This window comes from Pogoniulus pusillus, chromosome 10, assembly GCF_015220805.1.
Source record: "Pogoniulus pusillus isolate bPogPus1 chromosome 10, bPogPus1.pri, whole genome shotgun sequence".
NCBI lineage: Eukaryota > Metazoa > Chordata > Aves > Piciformes > Lybiidae > Pogoniulus > Pogoniulus pusillus.
This window is the reverse complement of record NC_087273.1, coordinates 1,214,302-1,235,132: the sequence shown is the minus strand read 5'-3', so window position 1 is coordinate 1,235,132 and position 20,831 is coordinate 1,214,302. Positions and strand designations below refer to the sequence as shown.

The window sequence follows — 20,831 nt, the reverse complement described above, 5'->3', positions numbered from 1 at the left end:
CCTTAAAGCTCCTGTCCTAGATGCAAATCCTCTTGAGAAAATGTAGCTTTGAGACTCATCAGGAAGGATTCTTTGTGTTCACTTAATCTGGAAATGTTTCCTTTCGTGTAACCACTTTCATGTGTCTGTAACTGGAATGTGTCTTAAGTATGAACTCCTCTTTTTTTTCAGTTACAAAAGTATCTTATCTTGTGGTGCAAAATCCTGAGTGTGGTGTACTGGGTGGTTTTCTGAATTGCTGCTGTAGGTTGCTGTCAGTCCTGGGGACTTTGCTGTAGTGAGGGTACTTCAAGTCTGCAAGGTGAGCAAAATTAGAGGGGTCAACTCTTCATCTTTTACACAATTGGATTTTTACCTAGAGGCAAGCACCATGCAGTTTGTGTTTCTCCTCTGCATCTCACCTTGGCAGATCAGTGCTTACTCCTCCTATAAACGATTTGAGTTTTCAGCAGTTAAAAAAGAAGATACAGTCCTAAAGCTTCTTATTTGCACAGCTCTAACCAGACACTGAGTGGCAAACAGCTGAATTTAAATGAATGGATTGATCACTGGCTGAACAGGAGCCAGCAGTGAGAGCCAGCTCTCCAAGGAGAGCCAATGGATTCCTGGCCTGCATCAGGAAGAGTGTAGCAAGCAGGACAAGGGAGATTATTCTGGCCCTGTACTCAGCACTACTCAGGCCACACCTTGAGTACTGAGGGGTCTAGAGCACAGCCCTATAAGGAGAGGCTGAGGGAGCTGGGGGCTGGATGTTAGGAGGAAGCTCTTCCCAGAGAGAGTGATTGGCACTGGAATGGGCTGCCCAGGGAGGTGGTGGAGTCACCATCCCTGGAGGTGTTGAAGCCAAGCCTGGCTGGGGCACTTAGTGCCATGGTCTGCTTGATTGGCCAGGGCTGGGTGCTAGGTTGGGCTGGATGAGCTTGGAGCTCTCTTCCAAGCTGGTTGATACTGTGGTAGCAAGTTTTCATCCCTTCATCCCCAGCTGCTTCACCTTAAATGGAAACATTTTGTCTTTTCAGGTACATGGATAATTGTATGGTACAAACAGAACTTCTGTGGCTAGGGCTTTGGGCAAGTCCTTCACCATTTTATGCTTTCCTGTCACTGTTTAAGCTCTTGCCTCAAACTCGAGGACATTTGTCTGCAAAGCATTCACAACTATCAAAGTACCACAGAATGGTTTAAGTTGGAAGGGGCCTCAAAGCTCATCCAGTTCCAACCCCCTGCCATAGGCAAGGACACCTCCCACTAGAACAGGTCACTCAAGGCCTCATCCAGCCTGGCCTTGAACACCTCCAGGGCAGTTGTGGAGCACAGAATGTGATGCCTCTCACAGGCATCTCCTAGACATCTCAGTATGGAGGGCATGGCAGTATGAGTTCACAAAGCAGCTGTTCTGCCCTTGCTGCTCTCCAAAGAGGAAATTGAAGTCAGCAGTTTGGCTTTTCTAGGGTTTATATAGCATGTCATCATCCACGTCCTTTTATAGGAAGTATCCACGTATGAGTAAGAACAGTGAGGGATGCAACCTTGTTACAATGCTCTGTAGACACACTGACAACCACTTTGTGAAGCTCCTGCAAAGCTTGCTGTATGGACAAGGGTCTTCCCCCCTTGTTGTAGCTTTCATTTGCAGTTTGTGAAAGTCTTTACAAAGAAGGTGGCTTTGATACCCTCTTCAAAATTAATTTGGCTCTTATTGGTGTCAGAGCTTTGAAAAATGAAGTTGGGAATTCCAGTGTCAGTCAACAAAAGCAGCAGTCTTGTTTGGATGGAGCAGGCACCTGGACCACTGTAGCGATTCCTCTGCTAGCTCCCCCCCCATCTCGTGTATCAAAAGGTTTCTCTAAATGGAACTTGGCAATGTTTGTAAGCAATGGGTGAGAGAGGCAAAACCCCTCTGATGTCCGCGGAGCACCAAGGAAACCCACACAGTTCCCTCACTCTTTCAGTCTCTGTGACTAAAGCTTGCTGTTCTCTGCTAGCAGCCCTGCCTTGCTGCCTTCAGTGGCTTAAAGGCTTGTCAGCAGACAACAGCCATCCTACACTTCTGATAGCTCAGCTGGGAAACTAAATCCTTCTCTGGAGAATTTGTGTCTTGGAGCCCAAAGTGAGTTATCTGTTGAGTAAAAAGTTGTTCATCATGGATTTTATTTTCCTGAGGCACTCTCCTTCAGCTTCTCTTTTAAATATGGAAAATTCCCACACTTTAATAGTGGCTGGGAGCTGATCTCACATTTCATGAGGACATTATTGAATGACCTTATTGGAACATTGCTTCCTGGGCACTATTATTAGGGCAGTAGCCGGGAGAGATGTGAGCAGCTGCCGAGTTTCATTCTGAGTTCCCAAATGGGTGGGCCGGGGTGGCATTCCCAGAGGGACAAGCAGAGGTACTGGGGGATGCCAGGAAGGAATTTTGCTTGGAAAATAGTTGACATTAGCTCACTGATTTGTGCTTCTGTCCTCTCTCTCTCTCTGTCTCTCTTCTGAGAGGTCTTTGTGATGTGACTTGAGGTAATTCTTGCCATAGGCTGGCAGAAGCTGTTGCCTCCTTCACCTCATTTGATGTCTTCAGCTGCCTCATCTGGTGAAAATATTATAGAGAGCAAACTTATGTAAATGCCCTAGTTTGAGAGCTGAGAGCAGGACAGGTCCAGTAGCATGGGTGTTTTACACATGCTGGCCAGGAGATGTGCTCAGGGCTCCTAAGGGAGTTTGGGGTATTGCTGCTGGGGCAGAGTAAAGGCGGAATGGAGTCCTCTGGGAAGTAGGCAGCTTTAACCCTTTGCCAGGCGTTGGGAAAAGCAGGGGTTAGGTTTCCAAAGGGATTTTCCCTTTGGTTGTGTGCATCTGCTGCTACTCTTTCTACTCAGTAGGAATTCAGTGAGTAGGAAGAGTTTACTCAAAGAGCAGGAACAGAGCAAATGCTGTCAAATGATGGTGTTGCCGCCGAGGAGAGGGTTGTCAGCTGGCAGGTCAGTGATAAATCCAAGAGGAATGTTGTTGCGAGGCGTTTAATCTGGGGAAAAGGAAAGCACTGGCTGTCTCTCCGGAGTGCATCCCTCCCTCGCCAAACCTCCAGCCCCAGTGGAATCTGAACTCTCAGGGGAACACGTAGGGAGGGCTTTGGTAGCTCTGAAGAGCAGCAAATGGAAGAGAGTGATGTCAGCCATGAGCAGTGTCAGAGACAGAGAGCATGGCAGCCCTCTGCTGAGCAGGGCTGTGCTGGGGCTGCTTGCTTCTCTTTGAAGTTGCTCATTCCCAGTCACAGCGCTTGCAGAGAGGGACCCACTGTGACGATCTCTAGGGTAGCTTTCTCTGGACGTTTCAGCTGAGGGATTTTCTAACCTTCTCTGGGAAAAAAATAAATCCATCCCTTTCTGTAGAACATCAGAACAGTGCTGGGATAGCTTTCCTTTATTGAGCATTATTGAGTGACTTTGTGCATTGTTTTTTGATTGCTCAAACTTTTTGGGATTGGTTTCTGGCAGCCACTTCCGTGGTAGCCTTTAGATGCTTTCTGAATCAAAGCCCATGGGAACATTTTAGTGGTATGTGCATTATAGTGAGCTGAGAATTCCTTGGGGCCAGTCAGCAGTATCATTAGTTTTTGATTCCTTCAGTTATGGTGATGGTTTCCTTACTCAGTGACTGGTTTGGGGTTTTTTGGGGAATGACTTTGATTCCAGTAAGATAGATAGTAAGTGGGTGGTGAATGTGCTGGAGAGAACTCAGGGTTATTGCCCCGTGTCTAAGGACGATGAAGCCTGTCTACCTGGCGATGACTAATCCTTCTGCATACTCTTAGTGATAGAGAATAATGAAGGGATTTCCCTTCTATCTGAATTCCCCTTTGCCCTATCATCATGCAGTGAGCAGCTTGGTGTGGCAAGGATTCATGATAACAAGAAGTTCTCTGTTTAGTGATGCCACTGGAAGAACCCAGTAGAAGAACTGTGTGCAGGAGGTATTGCCAGGGAGATGCAAGGTGAGGTTTGCTTGCTTATCCTGGTGGTGAGGCTCAGGAATTGGTTGCCCAGAGTGGCTGTTGATGCCCCCTCTCTGAAAGTGTTCAAGGCCAGGCTGGATGAGGCCTTGAGCAACCTGTTCTAGTGGGAGGTGCTCCTGCCTATGGTAGGGGGTTTGAACTAGATGATCTTTGAGGTCCTTTCCAAGCTAAGCCATTCTGTGATCTCTGAGGTCCCTTCCAGCCTAAGCCATTCTGTGGCCATCAGCCAAGTCACAACCCATTATAAAAGCTTAGTAATGGTTTCTGGGGTTCTATTTGCAGCATTGTTTGTTTTCTGTTACGGAAAGTAGATGCATTTTAAAGTGCATAAGCAGGACGTTTGTCTTGAAAATACACAAATGAGTGGCTTAGCCTTCATATAGCAGTTAAAACATCCAGAGTGGGGAAAGCATTTTCAGTTACTGCCCATTCAACATCCTGCCGGCTGGGTTGGGCTGCTGGTTCTGTTTACGGATGGCTGAAGTGAGCGAGCAAGTGAGGAGATAAGATTGCACATCGAGGCTTCACTGGAGATGGAGTTAGTAATTAGGAGGCCCTGACATTTAACCTCATTACCATGCATGTAAACCAGCTTGCAGACGTTGGGATTATGTTGTGAATTGCAGGGGAGTTTCAGACCACCCATTCAGTTCCCCAAGCTGTGGTCAGAATGCTTTTGGTGTAGGTGCTTGCAGATTGGAAGGTGATGTGCTGGCTTTTAAATGTTCCAGCAAGGTGGTGACCGCATCTGATTCTTTGCGCTTCCTGGCATACAGGAAGGACCTGGGACTGTGCTTACCTTGGTGCTCTGTTAGATTTGGGAATGTGTGGGCTTCTGCTGGCTGGAAATGTACCCCAAATCCATCAGTCAGTTGCAGAGCTGCAGCTGACCAGGCAATAATCGACAGACACTGTGCTAGTCGCAGTAGAGGGGCTTTGACTTACCCAAAGCCCTTCCTGGCCAAAGGCACAGCTGGCTGTCCCACCCTGTGCAGATATTAGCTGTGCTGCTGCCAGCGGTCCCCTGGCTTAGTCCTGCTTTCCTGCTCCTGCTTGCTTCAGCCTGCTTCAGAGGCAGGCAGTGCCAGCTGCACCCCTCCAAGCTCATTGCCAGTTTTGGCTCACTTTTCTCCTTGTCCTATCTCAGTGGCCCTACCAGCTTATCTCCATAGTCTGTTAGGATTCAGACTGAGCCCTAAATTTAGCCCTAAAGTGTTCCTTCTGGACCCATCCTTAGTCCTAATATGGTGACTGCAGGCTTTAGCAGATGCAAGCCAAGAAAGGAAATTTTCCCTGTCGATGCTAACATCTCTCATCGTTTGGCAAACCCTCGCTGAACCCAGCAGTGAGAATTTCTGCTGGCTGCTACCCAGCTCTGAAAGTAATTGACTGAACTTTTGGATCCTTCTCCTGCTGTGTCTTGACACTGGTAACTAATAACAAACGAAAGTTTGTCTGAAAACCCTGCAAGTGAATCTGAACTCCAGTCTTGCCCTAACACAAAACAGGTGGCTCCCACCCAAGGGAAATCTGACTCTTCCTTGCTTGATTCCAGTGTTTTACATTAGTGAGGGACAACTGTCTTTGTCGTGAATCTCTGGGACCAGAAGTGGTCCCATAAGCGTTGTGTGCAAAACCAGTCCAGCCAGTAGGAGTGTATGCCAGTGGGGAAGAAGATGCCCAGCTGAGAATCCGAGGGGAGCTGGGTTTGTCAGGGCTGCGGTCAGCACCCAGCTTCACTGGCAGTTGCCACAAGTCACTTGCTTTGTGAAGTGCCTTTGTCTCACTTGCCTTGTGCAGCACTGCCTTAATCTCTGGTAGTGATAAGGAGAAGAGGCTGATTGTGCTCCAAGCGACACCAGACTGTTTATGCAGAGCTTCCCATTGCAGATGCCTGCGTTGGGGTTTGCTCTCTGAACGGAGACAGCTGGCAAAGATTTCTGGCTTCCCCCTGCCCCTTGCTAGCTTTGTGAGAAGGAAGGAAAACTTTGCCTTTGCGTCCATGCAGCTAACTGTGTGCGAACAGTTTGCCTTGGTGGCACTTTGAAGTTTCACGTACTGAAGCACTAGATAATGCTTTTATGGATCTTTCACTGAGATAAATGAATGTCTGTGATGAAAACTCATCCGCTTGACACACTGTAATTAGAAAATCGTCCTCTGTTTTCTGCCTTCCATTCTGTTTAATCGAGGCAACACTGGTTCAGACTCGAGTCACTGCCTTTGTCCAGGCTTCCCAGGCTGGTCCTTGCTGTGGCTTCTGCTGTTCTGGTGCAGATAGGTGTGATGTAGAAATAGGAGGGATCAGCTTGGGGTACACAGATTCAGGTTTTACTTGCTTGTTATTTCTTACTGTACATAAGCATGAGCTGAAATGCCTTCTTTTGGAAGAGCAGGCTGTACAGGAGACGGGCTGCAGTGTTGTGCTGGGGGGTTTGGCCAAGGGCTTGGAGAGATCTTCATAAAGGACTTTATCTGACCTCCTTTTGACTTTCTGTAGAAGTCTCCCTCCCTTCAGACTTCTGTCTCCTTTTGACACCCAAGTGCATCCCTTTCCTCTTGCATCAGCCCACAGTGACACAGTGCTTTTGTGAGCATTCTTGTGGTCAGTTACACAGATCAGTGCAAGCTGCGCTTCCAGCTCCCAGTGTGCCTCTAAAGAAGTACAGAGGGGAAAAGAACTAACTTGAGATGTACCAGGAACCTGCGTTCACCTAGACAGACACCTGCATTCTGAGCTCTGCACAGACTAGGTGCAGAAGGTAGAAAAGCTCCGCTGGAACTTCCAGAGGAGAAGCTAATGATGCTTTGCAGCACTGTGCCTGGCATTAGGTTATTACCTGTTGCAAACTGCTTGACCAGCACAGCTCCTGCAAGGGCCAGAGCTGGTTCATAGAATCAGTCAGGGTTGGAAGAGACCACACAGATCATCTAGTTCCAACACCCCTGCCATGGCCAGGGACATCCTACCCTTGATCAGGCTGGCCACAGCCTCATCCAGCCTGGCCTCAGCCACCTCCAGGAGTGGGGCCTCAGCCGCCTCCCTGGGCATGCCATTCCAGGCTCTCACCACTCTCATGGTGGAGGACATGAGAGGCTTTGTCCTGTGCTGAGGGTCTTGGTGCACTGGAACTCCCTCCTTGACCTTTTCACCATCCTCTTCTTGGCTTTCAAGACTTCTGTCCATGGTTTTGTGGCATTGTATCTTGAGTGTGATGGTAGCTTGTGTGCTTAAATCCAGCTGTCAACCTAAGAACCCCATGGCCACTAAATGTGCCATGTCTGTGTGTTTCTTGCACACCTCCAGGGATGGTGACTCCACCACTTCTCTGAGCAGCCTGTTCCAGTGCCTGATCACTCTTGCAGTGAAGACATTTTTCCTAATACCCATCTAAACCTCTCTTGGCACAATTTCAGGCCATTTCAACTCTTTCTATCACCTGACACTAGAGAAGAGGCCAATCCCCATATCACTGCAACCTCCATGGTCTAGTTGACTGGATAGGGCTGGGGGATAGGTTGGACTGGATGATCTTGGAGGTCTCTTCCAACCTGGTTGATTCTATGATTCTGTGTGTGTAGAAATCTCTCCCTGTCTGATAGCTGAAACTGAAGATGCTGTGCCCAAGATAATTTAGCTGTTGCATTAGATAAAAGAATCCTCTAATAACCTGAGAGTTCTGCTGGCATCATTTCTGCAGAACAAATCCACGGTGTGCAAATGCTGGCTTTTAAGTGAGAAGCACAAAGAATTATTTTCTGTTCCCTTATTGTTTCCCTGTGTTCTTCGACACTGTCTCATGTTAAGAAATGGAAATAGATTTTGCTTGCTAATAAAGGAAAGAGAGCAGCTTTAAAGCAATCCAGATGGAAGTTACTCATATTGTAAGCAAATTCCTAAGAGAGACGCTGGAAGATAAGCTGCAGGCTGGAGCTAAGAGTCTTTTCTCCTTTCCTTTAGAAGACCTTTGCATGGGTGTGTTTTGTTGCTTGCTGGCCTTAATCAGAGAAAAGGTCTCTGTGTATTACTGCAGCAAAAAGCACTAAATGGGCATGGTCAGAAGCAGTTGCTGCTTTCAGCAAGTGTGGCCATTTGCTTCTCTTGGTGCTTCTTTCCTATGATGCTTTTAATGTGGTTGGCAACGTCTTCTAGGTCAAGAAAGAAAAGTTGGCAGATGAGGGAAGGAAGGGATTGAAGCAGGCTTTGGTGTTTTTCTGGATTACAGATTCCTTCAGGTAGCAGCAGTCCCACAAGTTGAGCAAAACAACTTTGCCTGTTAATGTTTTGCTTGGATCCGTGGAACAGATGCTGAAATACTTGGAGCTGAATAAAACTTCAACTATAGAAAACACAAACAAGAAAAAGAATGTGGTGAGCTTGTGACTTGCGTTAGATGCTGTTTCTTTTCTTTCCCTTTGGTGTTTCCAGTTCTCCCAAACCCTTTTAGGCTTTGGATGCAAAGAGAACTTGAATTGTCTATAACCAAAACCTCACTGGAAGCACAAAGAATGCCAAAGAGCAGGAGGATCTGCAGCTGTCTGAAGCCAGCTCCAGCTGATAACCTGGCTCCCTCTCACCCTCTGCTTTAGTACTCAAACCTGACTGCTTGCTTGCTTTGGTGCAGGGCTATGAGCAGCCTGAGGTTCCTTTGCTCCAGCCTACACCTGCCCTGGCACAGCTCGAGGCTGTGCCCTCTGGTTCTGTCACTGGGTGCCTGGGAGAAGAGACCCATCACCACCACCACCACCTGGTTACAACCTCCTTTCAGGTAGTTGTAGAGTGATATAATACTTGAGACTTGTCATACTTACTCCCTCATCTTCTTTCTGAACAGCGACATTAGATTAGGTTAGTACAGCCAACAGACTTCTTCTAGGTGCATCGTAGGTCTCTAGTGAAGAAGGATTCCAGGAACATGTTAGGTTGCTGTTTCAAGTAACTAGGAGGTAAGCTGGAACAAGTGCTTGTTTCTGGTTTGGTCTGGTTGGCTGTATCACAGGACTTTGCTCAAACTGCACCCCAGGACTGGCTCATGCTGAGCTGCTCAGCAGCCAACACCCCAGGACTGGTCTCTCTCCAGCCACTCTCTGCCCAGTCTGTGTTTGTGCTTGGAATTGCCCTGGCACAGTGCAGCACCTTGCATCTGCCTTTCTGTGATGTTGTTCAACTTTCCTTACCCCAGCTGTAAATCAGACTTAGCAGGGAAAGGGAGTTTCATAGACTCAGAGGATTATTTAGGTTGGAAAAGACCTTGAAGACTGAATCCAACCATTAACCCTCCTTTACCAAGTCCACCACTATCCATATCCCCAAGCACCATAGCCACGTGGCTTTTAAACCCATCCAGGGACAGTGACTCAACCACCTCCCTGGACAGCCTATTGCAGTGCTTCGGAACTCCTCCAGTTATGTTTTTTCTTTCCTCCTAGCTACAATGTAGATGGTATGAACAGGAATGAAGGAAGGCTGCATGAGAGAATTAGTGAATCATAGAATCAGCCAGGTTGGAAGAGAGCTCCAAGCTCAGCCAGCCCAACCTAGCACCCAGCCCTGGCCAATCAACCAGACCATGGCACTAAGTGCCCCAGACAGGCTTTGCTTCAGCAACTCCACCACCTCCCTGGGCAGCCCATTCCAATGCCAATCACTCTCTGGCAACAACTTCCTCCTAACATCCAGCCTAGACCTCCCCTGCCACAACAAGAGACTGTGTCCCCTTGTTCTGTCCCTGGGTTGCCTGGCAGAAGAGCCCAACCCCACCTGGCTACAGCCTCCCTTCAGGTAGCTGTAGCCAGCAATGAGGTCTGCCCTGAGCTTCCTCTTCTGCAGGCTGCACACCCCCAGCTCCCTCAGCCTCTCCTCACAGGGCTGTGCTCCAGGCCCCTCAGCAGCTTCATTGCCCTTCTCTGGGCACCTTCCAGCACCTCAACATCTGTCTTGAATTGAGGAGCTCAGAACTGGACACAGCACTCAAGTTGTGGCCTGAGCAGTGCTGAATGCCGGAGCAGAATGACCTCCCTTGCCCTGCTGGCCACACTGCCCCTGGTCCAGTGCTATAAAACTCTTGGGTTATTATTGATAAAAACATCAGCACTTCTTTCTGAAGCTGTCTGAATGCCCTGGGCAGTGCTCAATGCCTCTGGTGTACCAGGTCACACCCAGCTAACCTGTGCACTGTGAAGGGAACGAGCAGAAGGGAGAGGGAAGCGCACTGCCTGATGCCCAGTGAAATCTTCCATCCCCTCAGTCGGCTGAATTGTACCATCAGTGCTGCAGAGGAGGGTACCAGCACTTGTAGATGTTCCATATGGAGTTTAACTGTGCAGGAGGCAGTGAGCTGGGGACACAGCACAGTATGCAGGAGTGGGAACTGGGGCAGCTTCTTTAATTAAAGGCCAGTACTTAGCAAATGCTGCAGGAGCTTCAAGTGCAGCTATGAGCAGATTAAACTGTTTCTAGCTTTCTTGAGTCCTGAGTGCTAAAATAAACTCACTAACTGCTAATTTGTCAGAGTTCTTCATAAATACTGACTTGCTGATCTCACATTTGCACAGTGTGAATGGACAAGTCTGCCTTCACTGCACGGTGAAGAACTTGGCAGCTGGAGGATTACACATCTGCTTAGTTGCTTGTGATCTGGGTCAGATAGGGATCTGGTGATCTGGATGACAAATCCCCAGCCTGTTAGCAGTTAGCACACATCAGACCTTCGCTAAATTACAGTGTAGTGCAGTTGGCTGAGGTTGTGCAGAAGTGAGCGTGGAGTTCCAGCACCATCTGGTTTTGTTCTGGTTTGGTACTAAAAGGACTTCACACAATAGCCTTGAAGAATGCTGCAAAATGGAATGAAACAAAATTCTGTGTGGTGACACTTGTCTTAATGTGAGGTGATGTTGTTGGTGTGGTTCATTTGACACTGAAAAGGAGTGAAGAGCAGTAATGAGGACCTGAATTCCTTTTACATGTAGCTGGAGCTGGTGCTCAGCTGTGCAGGTTGGTGAGAAGCTCAGCGCGAGCCAGCAATGTGCACTTGCAGCCCAGAAAGGTGATGGCATCCTGGGCTGTGTCCCCAGCAGCGTGGGCAGCAGATTGAGGGAGGGGATTCAGCCCCTCTGTGCCACTCTTCTTAGAACCCCACCTGTAGTGTTGGGTCCAGCTCTGGAGTCCCCAACACAAGAAAGACATAGAGCTGTTAGGGAGAGTCCAGAGGAGGCCATGAACATGCTGCAAGCATTTTTCCTCTGAAGACAGGCTGAGGGATTTTGGGTTGTTCAGCCTGGAGAAGAGAAGGCTCCAGGGAGACCTAGGGATTTGAAATGGGCTGCAAGAGAGCTGGAGAGGGATTTGTAGAGGGCCTGTAGTGACAGGCCAAGGGGTGAACTAGAAGAAGCTTGATTCAATGAGATGTTAGAAGGAAATAGCTGTTGAGCTGCTCTCAGTGGTGTTGTCAGAGGCATCCTTCGTGTGTGTCTTGCAGTGGGGCTATGCCTTTTCTTTAACCAGCACAGGTGTCTGAGTCCTGCTGCCCTGGCAGTACTGTTAGCTACCAGGGGTTTTGGAGAATGCATGTGGTCAGGCTGCTTCCTGCCTGTGCAGTGTGTCCTTGCTGGTCTTTGTCTCCACGGGTGTAGGATTTGCACATGCCCATCTCGGTCCCGTGGTTAGATGTGGGGCTACATTTGCACGAGAGAGCCACAGGCATGGGTCAGAGACTTCAGTTGTGTCCATTGAACTCACTGTTTTGTTCCAATTACCAACTTGCTACTTGACAGTGCTGCTTGGAAACTAAATCCTGTTGGTGCTGTGTGTCTGTGCTTTGTGTCATAAAATATTGTCTCGATTGTGTCAGGGTTTAGAAAAGGGGGGGGAAAAGTCCCTGTTTTAGGCTCTGTGTGCACATAGCACCTCTTGGTGTTACTAGTGGGGGAGAGAGCAATGACTGCTAAGACCTTGATACTGGTTTGAGGCCCTGAGCAGCAGCATTTCTGCCACTCCTACCCTTTGAAAAGCAAAGTCTATGATGTAAACTACTTTGGTGTTTGTACTAGCTGCTCTATCATGTTTTCCCTGACCAGCTTTTGGAGGCAGTTTTTCTTTCCATGGGTAGGCTTTTCCCCAGCTCAGATACTCAGCAGTCACATGTGCAGGGGTTATCGCCCTGCTCTGAACTTTGCTCTGGCTTTTGAATGTGTTAAACGCTCCTGGATCAACAAGACAGCAGTTCAGGAAAGTGCAGGTCATCAGTGATTAGTTTTGAAGTGGAAACTGGCAGTGGGAGAGAGGAGATGTGTTTCATGTCACTTCATAATGTGGGAGCGAAGGAGCTTTGTGTGCTGCTGCTCAGCTCCTGGCCTGCTTTCCCCTGAGCCCTGTGTTGGAGGAGGCAGGTAGGTGTGATGGTTTGGGAGTTACCTGCCTCCTCCACTCTTCTGAAATCACCCAGGCTAGACTCAGCTGGCTGGAAGTTAAGGAATGGAGCTTTATATTCACAGCTTATCACAAGATACAAGCAGATAATTATGTACAGCTCTGTACAGAAATATGCAAGTTAAAGGTAATACAGAAACACAACAGCCCTCCCAGAACCCCCCAGGAGGGGCTCCCAACCACCTTCCACCTTCTTTCTACCTCTCTACTTTATCCCAGAGTCTGCCTTACGTGCAGGGTGAGGTTGGAGGATCAGCAAGGGAGGCTAGATTCAGAAGGATGAGTTACGCAGAAGCAGCCCAGGGAGAAAAGCACAGGCAGCAGCTGTGACAGAGACACACACGCCGACTCCCGCTGTCTTAGCTGTGTTTGTGTGCTTGGTTTTGTACATCTCAGCAAGCCTCTGAGTGAAGTGGACATGGCCACTGTTTTCTAATGTAATTATTCTCCAAGTAGTGCAGTAGGCTGAGTGGGCTGTTGTGTTTTGCAGAGCAAGTGTGGTTCAGGGTGCTGCTGAGTGCAGCACTGCCTTACCTCAGTAATTCTCCTGTTTAGCTCATGGTTAGGTCACACCTTCCAGTGTCCTGAGAACAGGTAAATCTGATGATGATTTTTAAGGCCCTCTTCAGTGGGATGTCTGCCAGCCAAATTGTTTTCTGCTTGCTTTGCACTCTAAAGGCATTAACTGAGGTGACCCATGTGGCAGTTGGGTAAGTTGAATGATGATTTTATTGGCAATGTGTGTGGAGACAGAGGTTGGAAGAGATGAAAACTGCTCAATCCTCCCCATCAGGTTGATTAAAATCCAGCCCTGGTCAGGCACTTACACCCCACAGCTGCCATGTTTCACATTTGATGCCTTTTAAGCTTTTTACTTCAGTGTTTGGTGATGGGGATTGCTATTTAGTTACTTCCCTTTCTTCCATCATCTTGTGTTGGTTTTTTTGTGTGTGTCTGCTTGCTTCCAAGCTTGCTGTGTGAATAAATAATCTGCTTAGAAAGGCATGTAAAGTTCTGTGAGCAGCCAGGACAGTTTGTACCAGTGAGTGCTGAAGCTGAAGCTATGAAGCCAGCCCAGCTGGAGTGTAGAACACAGTGTTTATGTCTCTGGAGAACAATTCTGGGTATGTAGGTGTACATGCTGTGTGCAGCTCCCTTCTTGGGCTGTGCAGATACAGAGTGTTCACTGCTGAGAGCTGAAGCTTTCCTTTCAGACTGGCTCATTTATCATCCCTTAGTTCATCTGTGGGAACTTGGGGCAACATCCTTGAAATCTGGCTTTCCTTGATGAGCATTGTACATACAGCAATGTGCCCAGGTAGCCAAGGAGGCCAACAGCACCTTGAGTAGTATCAGAAGCAGTAAGAACCCCGAGTGCTGGGTTCAGTTTTGGACTCCTCACTCCATGAATGACATTGAAGCACTGGAACAGGTCAAGAGAAGGCCTACAAAGCTAGTGAAGGGTCTGGAGGACAGGTCTGGTGTGGAGCAGCTGAGGGAGCTGGGGTGTTCAGCCTGGAGAGAAGGAGGCTAAGGGGAGACCTCTGCATCCTCTGCAACTCCCTGAAAGGAGGTTGGAGTGAGTGGAATATTGGTCTCTTCTTCCTAATAACAAGATGGGGTTTAGGTTGGGTGTTAGAAGAAACTTCTTGACTGGAAGGATTCTCAAACACTGAAACAGGTTCCCCAGGGAGGTGCTTGGATCCTCATCCCTGGGGGTGTTTCAGAGAGGCAGAGATGTGCCGAAGGGTTTAGTGGTGGACTTGATAGTGTTAGGTTTGCACTTCAACTCAGTGATCTTAAAGGTCTTTTCCAACCTAAACGACTGATACTGTGCCACAGATTGTGCCTGTGCAAGCAGGTCCACCCTTGAGCTGTCAAGCCAGCAGAATGCATTTTCAATAGATGTTAGTTATTGTCTTTGCCTTGTTTCAGAGAACAGAACCTGTGCTTAGAATTGCAGTACAACATTTGTGGCCAGTTGTGAGTCAGCTTTAGTCTTCTGCTCCCCAGCTCTCGCTTGCTCTGACACATGCCTTGGAAGCCCTGGGTGTGCTGAGGACGTCAGGGCTAGCAAGGCAGAGTTGTGGATCCTTTGGCTGATGATCAACAGGGACAGTACTTAAATATAAACTGTTGGTGGTGGGTCCTTGGGAAAGAGACAGAGCAAAAATCACTAATTCCTGCTCTATAAACAAATCCTTCAAAGCTCAGTACTGCCTCAGCTCCAGAAATTATGATAGAAGCCTCAGAGATGCAAACAGTTTCTAACACAGCTTTCTCCTTGCAAGTGCTGCTTCACTTCTTTATCCTCGGCTTCTGTCAGTGAAACTCAAACACTGCCGAACCAAGCGCTGAAGTTCTGTTCTCCTCCTCCTCCTCTCTTATATAAGGTGTTCCTCCTGTCACCAGAGTGGTGAGAGCAGTCACTTCAGGGCAGGAAACAGGAGTTTCCAAGGGAGGATGTGAATGCTTCTCAGTGCTGCTTGACTGAAGCAGCTGCAGTATCTGGTCTCTGGTGAGAACAGCTCGTGTCAGAGCTGCAGAGCGCCTGGTAGTGCAGCTGAAGCACTTCTGGGGAGACTGAAAGAGTTCTGTGGGCTAAGACTTCCCTCTCGTTTTTGTGGGGGTTTGCTTGTTTAGAGGCAAAGCCAGGCTGACTTTCTCTAAAACCAAGATTTCAGCTCATTCTCCTATCAGAGCATAAGGGATGAAGGAAACCAAAGAGGATTCCTTCTGTGTTGCATACTGTAAGGCTTCCTCTTGTGTGCAGTAGAAGACTAAACAAAGGCCTTTTCCCCCTGCTTATGAGTTGCAACCATACAGAGTAATCCCAATGTAAGAGGTGTCTTTCAAGCCCTGGGTGTGAGGCTCAGGTGGTTGCCCTGGACTCTCTCTGATTGCTTTTGCTGGATTGTTTTGCCTTTTTATCACTGAGGGATCACTGATGTGGGAACCAGCTGGCCACAGACTGAAAACTGGTGTCAGAGATAGGATTGAAGTGTCTCTCTTGGCATATACCACACTGTCTAGTTGAGTGCTTCGGTACCTTCTGGGCAAGGTCTGTTACTGGTTATCGATGGCAGGAGCAGTAACTTTATTCTTTGGCCCAGGCAAATCAATTGCGATAATTAGAGAAGCTGGCAGGTGAAAAGCTGCTGAAGCAGCAGTTCAGGAAAGGTTTGTCTTGGACATTAGGAGAAAAAATCCTCACTGGAATAGTTGTCAAGCCCTGGAACAGGCTGTCAAGAGAAGTGGTGGAATGGCCATTCCTGGAGGGATTTGTAGGAGCTGTAGGTGTGGTGCTGAGGGCTTGGTGCTGTTAATGATTGGACTGAATCAGAGACTCAAACAGGTTGGAAGACACCTCCAAGGTCATCTAGTCCATCCTGTCAGGACTGGGGGTCTTTTTCAGCCTGATTCTATGATTTGGCGACCAGGGTTTCCTCTAGCAACAACTTCCAGAGGCCTTTGTGACTTTCAGTGCCTGCTGCTGGTGTAATGTGTTTAAAAGACTCCTATAGTCAGTACCTGGAGGTTGAAGTATTCTGTGGCATAGAATCATAGAATGGTTTAGCCTGGAAGGGAGCTCATCTGGTTCCAACCCCCCACCATAGGCAGGGACACCTCCCACTAGAACAGGTTGCTCAAGGACTCATCCAGCCTGGCCTTGAACACCTCCCTGGGCAACCTGTGCCAGTGTCTCACCACCCTCACTGCTAAGAACCCTTTCCTAACATCCACTTTCAATCTCCCCTCTGCCAGTTCAATCCCATTCCTCCTCATCCTGTCGTTACCAGACCTTGTCAGTAGTCCCTCCCCAGCCCTCCTGTAGCCCCCTGCAGACACTGGAAGGCCACTCCAAGCTCTCCTCCAGGCTGCACAGCCCCAACTCTCAGCCTGTCCTCACAGCAGAGCTGCCGCAGCTCTCTCAGCATCTTTGTCGCCCTCCTCTGGACTGGCTCTAACACTTCCATGTCCTGCTTGCATTGGGGGCTCCAGAGCTGCCCCCAGGACTGCAGGTGGGGTGTGAGGAGGGCAGAGCAGAGGGGCAGAATCCCCTCCCCTGCCCTGCTACCCACACTGCTCTTGCTGCAAGCCCACTTGGCCTTGCTGAATGTCGTGAGGTTGGCCTGGGCACACCTGTGCAGCCTGTTCAGCTCCCTCTGGATGGATCCCTGCCCTCTATCCAGAATAACCTCCCTTGTTCCTGCTGGCCACACTGTTCCTGATCCAGGCCAGGATGCCATTGGCTCTCGCTCCTGGAGCATGTCTGTTAGTGTCAGTGCGATCTGTAGTTCGAGATGAGCAGTGCTGATGCAATGTCAACACCTCTTAAAGAGCCACCACGATGCAGTAAAAGTGAAGCTGAAGTGTAGATGTCTGTGTTTTGCTGTAGGCAGATATGAGCACTAATGCAAAAGGCTGCTGAGGAGGACAGCTGTGCCATGCAGAAAGGGCTGAGGAGAGCTTTAGGAAGCAATCTTGGCTTGCTTCATGTCAGAGTTTTCGGTTGGATTGCTAACCCTGCTCTCAAAGAGAGTGATTGGAGTCTGGTGCTGTGAAACCAGGCCACCACCTAGCAACTGCCAGTGGTGTGTTGGCTTGGCTCCATCCTGATAAGAGGCAAAACTCTTCTCCTCCAAACCCAGTGGAAAAGCGTAGAGGCCTGTGTGCAGGGCAGCAGCAGCCTGCTCGTTAGCACAGTGCTCTGGAGCGAGTGGGTGTTTCTGCTGGTGTGCTTTTACCTAGACTGAACCATGAAAACAGGCAGTTTGCTGAGGGGAACGTCAGCAAAGAGGGGAAATGAACCTCCTCCTATCCCTACACCCCTCCCGTCTCTGTTTTGAAATGCCTTTCTCCTGGCTGCTCTGCTTCAAACATTGAGCAGATGCTTGGCTCCTTTCAGTGTTTTAATAAGAGTGAGTTTTTGCAATAGCTCTGCCTTATGGGTTCACCAAGATCACATTTTGTTCAGCGAAGTGTTAGCCTTTGGTTGATATTTAAGTACTCTTTGATCTTGAATGCCACATTCCAGTAAATGACAGCAGCAACCAGCAACAGCTCTGCTGCTCTTTCCTGTGTCTTTCTGCTGGACGGCACTGTGTACAAGCTGGAGATTAAAGGGAATAAAAGCATCAGTTTCTACCCCCTAAATGCTCACTGTGTGTTTGCAGTAGCCACAGTACCCCTTGGACAATCAGTGTAAGGGGTTGTGCTGTTGCATACGTACCATAGTCAGGTACTCTCTTCTAATGTGTATCTGCTTTATAGCACATACTGGTCCTGCAAGCTCTAATGTTGATGTGAAACTATACTGGGATGATGTCAGTGATAGCCAAGTCATTTTGCTGTAGTGAAGGTCTTCTGACACAGGACTGAAGAAAGCCAAGCTGTATTTATGAAGTTTCTGTCTTAAACCATCATGCCTAGCATTTAAATCATGGAATCAGAGAGTGGTTTAGGTTGGCAGGGATCATCCCAAGGATCATCCAGTTCCAACCCCCTGCCATAGGCAGGGATACCTCTTGCTAGAACAGGTGGCTCAAGGCCTCATCCAGCCTGGCCTTGAACACCTCCAGGGAGGTGGTGGAGCACAGAAGCACCAAATGTGATCAAAGATGTGCTTCTGTGCTCCACCACCTCCCTGGGCAACCTGTGCCAGTGTCTCACCACCCTCACTGCAAAGAACCCTTTCCTAACATCCACTTTCAATCTCCCCTCTGCCAGTTCAAACCCATTCCTCCTCATCCTGTCGTTACCAGACCTTTTCAGTAGTCCTTCCCCAGCCCTCCTGTAGCCCCCTGCAGATACTGGAAGGCCACTCCAAGGTCTCCTGGAAGCCTTCTCTTCTCCAAGCTGCAGAGCCCCAACTCTCTCAGCCTGTCCTCATAGCAGAGCTGCTGCAGCAATCTGAGCATCTTTGCAGACTCCTTTGGTCTGACTCCAACAATTCCATGTTCTTCTTCTGTTGGGGGCTCCAGAACTGCACCCAGGACTGCAGGTGGGTTCTGAGGAGAGCAGACTAAAGGGGCATGTGATGGTTTGTGTGTTAGCTGCCCCCCCCCCCCCCCCACACTTTGGAAATGACCCAGACTAGACTCTGTGGCTCTGGGAATTGAATGAAGCTTTATATTCACAGCTTGGCACAAGGTATGAGCAGGTATTTACAGTATCTGCAGCTACAGACAGAAATACACAAGTGAAAAATGAATACAGAAACACAGCAGCCCTCCCAAAAACCTGAGTCCCCAGGAGGGGCTCCCAACCACCCTTCCACCTCTCTGCCTTACCCCAGATGTTGCCTTGTACCCAAGTTAGACTGGGGGGTTGGCCAGGGGAGTTAGGAAGCAGGTGGATTAATCAGAGAGACTGCGGGTTAGTTTAGAGGGAAAAATGCAGCCCACAGCCCAGAGAGCATCTGCCTTATCTATATTTGCATTCTAGTTCTTATACATCTCAGCAAGCCTATGAGTGAAGTAGACATCACCACTGTTTCTCTTTCACAGGCTGTAATCTAATTCTTCTCACCAGAACACTCTAGCTAGCTTCAAACTAGCACAGGGCAGAATCCCCTCCCTTGGCCTGCTGCCCACACTGCTCTTGCTGCAGCCCAGCACAGGGTTGTGTCTGGGCTGCACTCACTCTGCAGGCTCCTGTTGAGCTTTTCATCAGCCCAGAGCCCCAGGTCCTGTTCCTCAGGGCTGCTCTCAGCCATTCCCCATCCTGCCTAGAGCTGTGCTTGGGATTGCACCCACCCAGAAGAGCCTGTGGTATGTGAGATGATACCAACATCTAGTTTGAATGCAGAGAGCTTTATAAATGCTTATGTGAATGTCTTTGTATGTACTGTAACGTAGGTGGAATTCATCAGGATAAAAGCTTGGAGCAACTTCACGCTGCTTGCCTCGCAGTGGAAGGTTCGGTTTTGGTCTTCAGTGCCTTCCTTTGGCCACTTTTCAGGTGACAAGAAAATCCAGGACAGATGTATGCCATTTTTTTGAGCCCAAATGCTCCTCATTTTTCCTGTGCTGCAGCAAAACTAGTTCAGTGTTCTTGCTCGGAGCTGAGACTGTTTTTCTCCTTGGTAGTCAGCTTAATTCCTCTTGGTTTGGCAGAAGGCAGACCAGAGCCCCCCCCAGTGCTGTGAGTAGCTGAGCCCCAGTGGTTCTGCCTAGCAAAGGCAGCACCAGTGCTGTTGTGTTGCCCTGGTGCTGTTCCGGTGTGGGGAGTGAAAACAGAATTTGAGCGGGGATGTAAATTCAGCTGAAATAAAACAAGACTCTGGGGCGATGTATAAACATTGGAGGATGAGTCTTGCAGCTACCATCTGCTGATTAAGCAGGATTAAAAGCCTCTGTATTTTGGCAGCAGTTAGGACCCTGACATGGCAGCAGCCTCCTGCACTGAAGGCCCGGAGCTGTAGTCTCCCAGTCAGGGAGTTTGTTTCTTCCCAGATACCTCCTGCAACACGTGTCTGGGGTTTGTTTTGCTCCAGTGACCTCTCACCTTCGTCGAAAATGCCAAGTTCTTAAAATCCATCAGAAAATCTCTTCCTGTTTTGTGGTCTTGTAGATGCTTGTTCAGTAGCCAAGTATCTGCAGCTTTTCTTGGGTTTAGTTGGGGAGCTGCAGACTCAGCTTTCAGGTGCTGGAAGGTGACAGCTTCTAAGCCCCCTGCGCAGCCCCTTGCTCGCTCGCTTCTACACCCGTAGCAGCCTGCGCAGAGAGAAGCACAACTCTGCCGCCTGATCCTCTGACAGGCACTCTCTTTTGGTTCGGCTCCTTCTCAACTTGACCAACTGTGTTGGATTTTGCACCAGAAGAGGTGTGCTGCCTGCTGTGGCTGTGACCCTAGAGGTGGGATACACAGCTGTGCAGGAGGTGGTTTCATGGCACTCTGGAAACGCTCATCAAAGCCCACCTCAGTGTTTCAGTGCCCTTGCAGCCTGGGAGGGGGAAAGGGGACTGCTGCATGCATGCCTTCTCTTAACAAGTCCCTTGCTCAACATTACTTGAACTGTTCACCTCTACAAGTGGGAGAAAACATACCAGTTCCTAGCCCTAGCATGGGGACAGCTCTCATGTGACAGAGCTTTGGTAGGGGATTAGCGGCTTCAAGACAAGTAAGAGTTTGGGAGAGTGTGTGTGGTTGGGCCCATTCTTCCATAAATAAACTCCTTGCAGCCTTATGCTGTGACCTAGCACACAAATAACTTTCTTAAACATCTGATGTTACATTTAGTTTCCATATTTCCAGCTTTCCCAGCCAGCAGAACCTCTTTTGCTGTCTGCTTTCTGGGCAGCCCATGAGACATTAGAGTTAGAACACCCACGTTTACTTCTGCATGGGAAGAGGTACTTCTCCCTTCAACCCTCTTGCCATTCCTCC

General features: G+C 48.8%; 1 protein-coding gene across 3 annotated transcripts in view; it reads left to right on the top strand.

Annotated features, from left to right (window-relative positions):
• Positions 1-20,831, top strand: part of ARHGAP10 (Rho GTPase activating protein 10) — a 138,816-nt gene that overhangs the window by 11,311 nt on the left and 106,674 nt on the right. The window lies entirely within an intron of this gene.